Below are 7,367 nucleotides of genomic sequence, written 5' to 3' on the forward strand. Positions count from 1 at the left end.
AAATCCTGCCATTCTCAATTTTCACATCTGTTAGATGTTTTACACACTGAATACATAACTCCCCAGCAATCAAGTCTCAAATAAAGGAAGAGACTGACAATAGAAAAATGAATCTGAATGAAGTCTCATTTTTTCACCACTACCATAAAACTTCTAATCACCACAGAAGTTTTCTATGGTCTCCACACTAACAGTGCAGCTCCCTGGAATCACCAAGCTCAAGGTTTAACTAGGCAGCTGTTGACTAACTTCCATCAGCTACGATTACTTAAAACTTCTAATCCTTTTTCTCAGTAATTTGCTTTATTTGTGCAACAATACCACACTCCACTGAACCCACCTTCAAGAAACATCACCCACTGATGCTTTATTTTTCTTGATTCCCCACTCTCTTCTCTCACTCCTCTTCTGCAGCTGAGGAAGGCTAGTCCTCAGACAAACTGATGCCAAAATGACCAAAAGCAAGGGCTAAACAAGATCTTTATGATGCAGGTTGTATTTCACAAGATTTAGGGTGAGTACAATTGCAAAATGATTAGACTTTGTATTGTGGAGCTCAGTGGTTAAATAAATTAAAGTTGTCCTGTCTTTTCCACCCTTCAATTAGAAAAACTGCTTTTGTTCATTTCTAAAATCCTTCCTCTTTCAAATGTTCCCTTTAACTTAAGACCAAATCCTATTCAGCTGGTTGGCAGGCTGAGAAGGGCTTGAGGAGAACAATTCTTGTACATCTATTTCTAACTTATCCAAAAAAGAAACTAAACTAACATGTACTTATCATGGCACAAATTAGCCACAAAACAAGTACTTCTAGAGCCATTTAACTGTTTCTTCTACATGTTACAGTGGTTCATCTAAAACACAATATTTTTGTGGAACTTCCTGTTACAGTTGGTAAAGATAGAAGTGTTAGGAATAAAGGTTGTCTTGCCATAGATAGCCATACTTTGACACTATTTTTAAAATGCTAAGCCAATCTGTATAAAGAGCATTATAAAAATACTAGCAGAATGAAATTGATTTTCAGAAACAATCTTACTGTCACTTAAAGCTAAATCTTACTTTTGACAGAATCTACTGGGAACCTACTGATACTATAAAACAATGTGAATGCAGAATCTGGCTGGAGGCTTTCATTTATTCAAATTCATTAATTGTATTTATTCAGAGTTTAGGTACAGCATAAAATTTATATAAACAACTATTTTAATAAAGCATGGCACCCCACAAAGCAGACTAAAGAAGTCAAATTTTGAAAGATAAGACACTTTCTAAATATTTAGATAGATAGATAGATCTCAAAAAATCCTCTCTCCTGACCAATCCTTTGTCCCCTAAGACATTCTTGCAGAAAAGGTTGGGAAAACATCTCATAGGAGATATAGTGACCTTCAAAATATCACTTTTTATGGGAAAAAAAAGGAGAAAAGCAGTTTCAAAAAAAGAACATTTCACCCTGGATACCTGCACAGGTAGAAAGCATTTTCTGTGCAAGACTCTCACTGATAAGAATGTTGCAGATTCCCACATAAGGTGCAACTTTTAAAACAGGTTTAAGGTACAATTCCATGAACAATGCACTTGAACAGCTTAAACTAAACTAAAGACCTACTGAGGACTTGGCAAAGGACAAGCAAAACTTGTTTAAGTTTGTGCACTTTTCCCTTGATTTTCACTAACAGTTAGAAACTTAGTATTTCTTAGTATCAAATACTAGAAACAATTTTACTAGCTAGTGGGACCAGGAGTTTTTACACAATAGGTATTGTACATAATTGCTATCTCTTTCCTTTCACTGGAGGCTTTTAGTCCCGAGTCCTCTATATCCTCAAGTAATACTGGGTACCTTCTTTCAGTTGAACACTGTTTTTCCCCCAGGCAGGGATATATGCAAACAAACCCCAACTCTGAAAAGTTGATTAATAAATTCTAAATCCTGCAGCAGACAGCTGAATTGCCTAGCAGAAGTTCTTGGGGGGGGGAGGGGGGGGGAGCCAGCCATCAGTGAACAACGTAGTCAAGCTCTGCTACATGAGTTTCATGTAGTGCAAGATCACTTATTTAGCTCTGAAAATTAGTATGGACACTTGTTCTATAATCACCAGCTTCTATATTATATTGAGGCCTAATGCCAAACTGACCAAAAACAAGGGCTAAACAAGATCTTTATGATGCAGGTTGTATTTCACAACAGCCTTCTTGATAATCACATTCTCAGGTAAGCTATGTGATACACAAAATGGCATCAGAGAGAACATACACTGTTACAGGTCTCATTGAGGCAGGATCTGTTTCTCTAGGAGAATCTGACATCTTGCTGTCCTCCCACTAGGAATCCCAGGTTACAGTACAATCTCCAGCAAATCCTTATTACCTTTTACCAGCCAAGATGGACAGGGATCAAGCTCACAAGTAGTATTACAATCACAAGAATATCAGTTCAAATTTAAGAGTGCGAGTCTTTACCACTGAATCCTTGAGCATTGATTTCATCCTCCACAGAAGCAGTAAGCCAAGCTGGAATTAATTAGGTGTGCCAAGAAATACAATAACACCTCCTACCAACCTTTTAATGGATGTGGATCTGTTTCATAACAATGTATGACAGCAGGGATACTGTCAAGAAAGAAAAAAGGAAAACAATAGCCAAGATAAACCACCACAGCCTAAGCACTTGCAGCACCATTAATAAACGATGCTAGACAGAAGAGTATTCACAAATATCTGACTGAAAGATTTCAAAGTTTAAACATAGGCTGACTCTAAAAGAGGCAGAGAGCTGTTCAGAATTGCTTGGGTAATTAACTGAATCCAATTCATTATTAGGGATACATACAGAAGGTAGACTATAAGAAGGTACACTGTAAGAGTAAAATAGTAACACTAAATATCTGTCCATTAAAAAAAAATGCTCTAAAGATAAAATACTGAAGAAGAATACAAGAAGAGCAAGCTACAGCTACAAAATCGAACCAGATCTGTGAGGTGAAGAAACTCAGGGTTCAACCTGCATAATGGAGATTGTACCTCAACCTAAGTAAAATGCATGAGGTCTGGTTCTTGAAAGAGCATACTCAGGCGTCAGAAAGCAAACAGACAGAAGGAGAGCAAGCCAGTGTGACTGTGAGAGCAAACACACATTTGCTAACTTGGAGACTAGAGACCATATGGTAGCCAGGAATTCAACTGAGTGAACATCTCCAATCATAAGGACTTTGCTAACGCAACATCAAAGCAAATGAACTCTTCCTCTCCACACACAGAGATTTCAAGAATTCTTTCATGTATTAACAGGAATTGTGCTAAGGATGTTTGATCTGCTTTTCTTCCTGTTTTTCCAGATTAAAGCTGTGACAGAGGACAACAAACGTTAGAAAGACAATACCTAGAAGCCACAATACAGCTGGGAGTAGAAAAACAAGTTGTGAAAATGCAAGTCAACCAATCAACCCGAACTTTAATCCAATGCAGCACGTTAGTGTTATCTTGTTCTAATACATAAGCCTCAAAGTTACATTGATTCCACCAGTAACCTTACCAGAAGTTTTAATAAATCAAGTCTCACTGTTCATGTATTTGATAAGGTAAACACTATAAGACCAGGACATGGAAACACAATGCAAACTACCCTTCAGATTCATTTGGGCAAGAAAATCCTCTATAAAACCCCAGATCTCTTTTAGATAGAAACTCAGAGTTGCAAGATTGGCAAGAAAGCTGTGTCTACCTTCATGCTTGGAAAAGGAGGGGAAGGTACTTCCTATTCCTCTTCCCCCCTCTAGCCCCCATCTAATTTGTTAGTGCACTTTAACTAAACCTTTCAGCATCGGACTTCATCCTTTTAGGAAAAAAAAAATGTGTTGGCTTTTGCTCTAAGGTTAAAAAAAATAGGTAAAAGATTATTTACACCACTAAGTTACTCAGGAAAAAAAATATTTTTTGTTCTGTCAGCAGTTTCTACATATGAGTTCTGAAGGACTAGTAATCAGCTCATTACTTGATTCATATTAATTTAGCTAAATCATTCATCGTAACTTTTCCCTATTGATTTTCTATGTTTCTTGCATTCATTTTTCAGGCTTCACAAATTTAGATTATAAGGACAGAATCCCTCATCTGCAGATGTGGGTCTCCAAAAGTAATAGGCTTCTGTGAGTCAGTATATCACAGTATCTCACATCAGCAATCACAGATCCTGCTTTTTAAATCTCTTACTCTAATAAATTTTAAAATTCTGTCTTCCAGATGATGATGAGGTTAAGCTGACAGAGCTGATTCTGAATCCTCTCAACCAACGGAAGAGGAGACAATCTTCTGAACTATGGCACGGAGACATGCCACCAAGATTTTAAATGTGTACAGTCTAACCTCTAACCTCAGACAGTAACAGCTATTTGTCCATTTCAGAAAATAGCACAAACTCTCCATTCTGAGGTCTACTATTGTTCCCTTCCTCTTCAAGGGGAGGAGGAGCTACACAATACATTCTTACCCAGAACTGTTTTATACCAGATCAGTTTCAAACCTAATATCTTCTGGTGTTTTTCCAAAAGCTTACTGAATTCCATTCCCTGGAGACCTCAGGAACACTGCAGACCTCTCTTTCTCCTGCACTAAATCTTTATGTGATATCTTGTATTTTCATTGAAAGACTTGCCCTGAAGTATTATAAAAATACAATAAAATAAAATAATTTAAGGGGGAAATGAATGACCTGCTCTCATGAAAACCCCATCTTCTTTTTGGTATTCTATAAAGTGAAACTAGGTAGCTACAAGGTAATAAGACGCGGATTTTAAGATGGAAAACCATGCTGCTGCATACAAAATGGCTGGGGAACATGCTGAAGCGCCTCACTGGAATGAGGACATTTTCACTTCATTTCACAAGTAAAAAGAATATATGGACTCTCACAGAATCAGGCAACAACACCTGACCTTGCAAGGTAGATACTGTACAATGAAAGCTCAGGATGTAATTTTCATTCATATTCATAGTCTAAATCTCATATACCAAGAACAAGACTTAAGTAAAGGAATGTATATATGTACATATAATCACAAATGTAACATTCAGAAGCACTTCAAATGTATATAATCATTAACAGTTTCCAGCTGTAGGACAGCTGTAAACACATCTTCCATAGGGATGTGAAAGAGTAAGCTTTCCACATTTGGTGAGGGCAGAGATGTTAAACGATTCAACTGTACCATGAAGCCACTAGAACATCTTAACTGTGGATACCAGAAACCCTCACAATTCACAATGCCATTTAAGTACATAACAGTGGGAGCACAACCACTGTTTTGGAGACTTCCCAGCACTGGTCCTCACATAGCAAACTGGTAGGGTTCTCCAAGTGGGCTTCCCTCCCCCCTCCTTCCTCTCTCTCTCTCTTAAAAAAAAAAAAAAAAAAAAAAAAAAAAAAAAAAAAGGAGATAAGGGTATTCTCAAACATATCAAGCCTAAGTTGTGATTTCAGTACAGTTGGCTTAACCCAACATCCCTCTTGGAAGTCTGAGGGGAAGAAAGCAGCAATCCTTCTTAGCATCCTGGATTCAGTGAGAACTGGAACACCATGCTTAGTATCAAAGACTACACTCTCAGAAAGACATTGTCTGACTTTAAGAAATTCAGGAAAAAAGTAAGACAAATAATTAAAGGAATATGTTTGGAAAAGATTTAGCTCATCATGGTATACCAAAATAGCTCTAATGTACCTACTGTGGATGTAAGTTATAAAGAATCAGAAAATTAAGGAACTAGAGGATATCTGATTAGCTTTAATTTCATATAATTTCTCCATTAGAGGAACTGTAGGCATCCTGTGTGAGAGAGAGCTGTAAATAGTATCTGAAAGGAAATGGGCAGTAGGACTGAAACTCTCATCATTCCCTGTGGCTGCTGGAAGGGTATCGTTACACTCAAGTATATGGCTCGGTTCTGGCACTCGCAGATCCTTCTGTGCTCCAAATTAATTGCCTAAAATAGCAGCAAAAACAGTCTTTTTTAAAATTTTAGAAAACAAATCTAATTAATCAGTTGAGTCAACTAAAGTCTGACGAGCAACAGAACCAGCAGATGCAAGAGGATACCAATGCATGAGAAGAGATGAGAAGCAACTCCACCTTTCAAAGCTGAAAAATCTTAAGTTATCTGCATTCCATGGAATTATATCTTTACTGTGCAATGCTGAACACTCTAATGCAGGTCTTCCTCATTCATCCGGAGCCAACTGAAATGATACCATAAATGAACCCATTTAACAGCTCACTGCTGTTGTGAGACCGTCACCTGCCCTTCAGGGAACCACTAATCTTGCAAAGCCAGAAGACAAATAACCCACAAAGCAAGAAAATCTTGCAGGTTTAGAGACCAGAATGGCTTTCCTATGGGGGTTCAGATAGTTGTCAGATTTGACACAGGGCAATGAAATGAAGATGTCACCTTTGACAGTAGCAGTGTTGACCCAATATATCAAGCTCATTTCACTGCTCCCCAGATTTCTTGCAGTGCTAGTTACTTCTCAGAGTCTATAACCAAACAGCTCCCTCCACATTACAAGTTGTGCTGACTTCCTAAAATATATTAGGGTTAACATTAACCTAAGCTTTTAAGTCTACACTAACTTCTTATATGGTTTGCACAGCTTCCAACCCTCTACCCACTTTTGTGTGTTGAGGTTTTAAACAGCCAGTTCTGTAGGTTCCTCTAAGAGTGGAGGCTCGAGGGATTCAGTAGAATCTCCTAAAGTCAAAAAAAAAAAAAGGAAAAAAAAAAAAAAAAAAAAAAAAAAAAAAAAAAGCAGACACCATCCAAGAGAGAGGCAGCCACTGCTTCAGGGCCGAAGGCAAAGCAGGGGCCCAGAACAGGCACTAGGGAGTAGCACGGACCCCGGTGGGCGGCTCCGGCGCGGCCCGGTCCACCAACGGCACCCAAAACAGGCGGGGGAGGGGCGGAGGGGAGGGCTCTGGGGGGTGGAGGGGAGGGCTCTGGGGGGTGGAGGGGGGGGCCACGAGCGCCCCCCTCACCGCACCCTGCCGCTGGGCTCCAGAGCGGGAGGAAGGGGCGAGGCGGACTCGCCCTCGTCGCTGCCCGCAGCCGCCCAAGTCGGCGCCCCGGGGCCGGGGCCGGCACTGACCTGCCGCCGCTCCGAGCTCTCCCTTCTCCGCGCAACGCTTCCGGCGGCTCCACGAGGGCGCGTCACAATCGCGCGCAAGCCTGTGGCGTCACAGAGCGCACGCGCAATACGACAACTCACAAGCACTCGTCGAAGAGACCGGTACTAATCCCGCCCAGAGAGGGCTGAGCGACAGGGAAAAGGGCCAGTCACAGAGCTCCAGGCGGTCCTTGCGGCTCAGGCAGCC

The 7,367-nt window shown here is 40.1% G+C and overlaps 1 protein-coding gene across 2 annotated transcripts in view; it reads right to left on the reverse strand.

Annotated features, from left to right (window-relative positions):
* The window catches only part of GTF2E1 (general transcription factor IIE subunit 1), a 55,509-nt gene extending 48,307 nt beyond the window's left edge, over positions 1-7,202 (reverse strand). Inside the window, exon 1 of one of the 2 annotated variants that reach the window (XM_062595080.1) lies at positions 7,142-7,202. The gene's annotated coding sequence lies outside the window, so the exon portion shown is untranslated. Of the gene's footprint in view, positions 1-6,668; positions 6,704-7,141 lie in introns of those variants that run through there. The other variant, XM_062595072.1, reaches the window with a different exon arrangement.
* Positions 7,203-7,367: the final 165 nt, after the last annotated feature.

This window comes from Rhea pennata, chromosome 1 (assembly GCF_028389875.1).
Source record: "Rhea pennata isolate bPtePen1 chromosome 1, bPtePen1.pri, whole genome shotgun sequence".
Classification (NCBI taxonomy): Eukaryota; Metazoa; Chordata; class Aves; order Rheiformes; family Rheidae; genus Rhea; species Rhea pennata.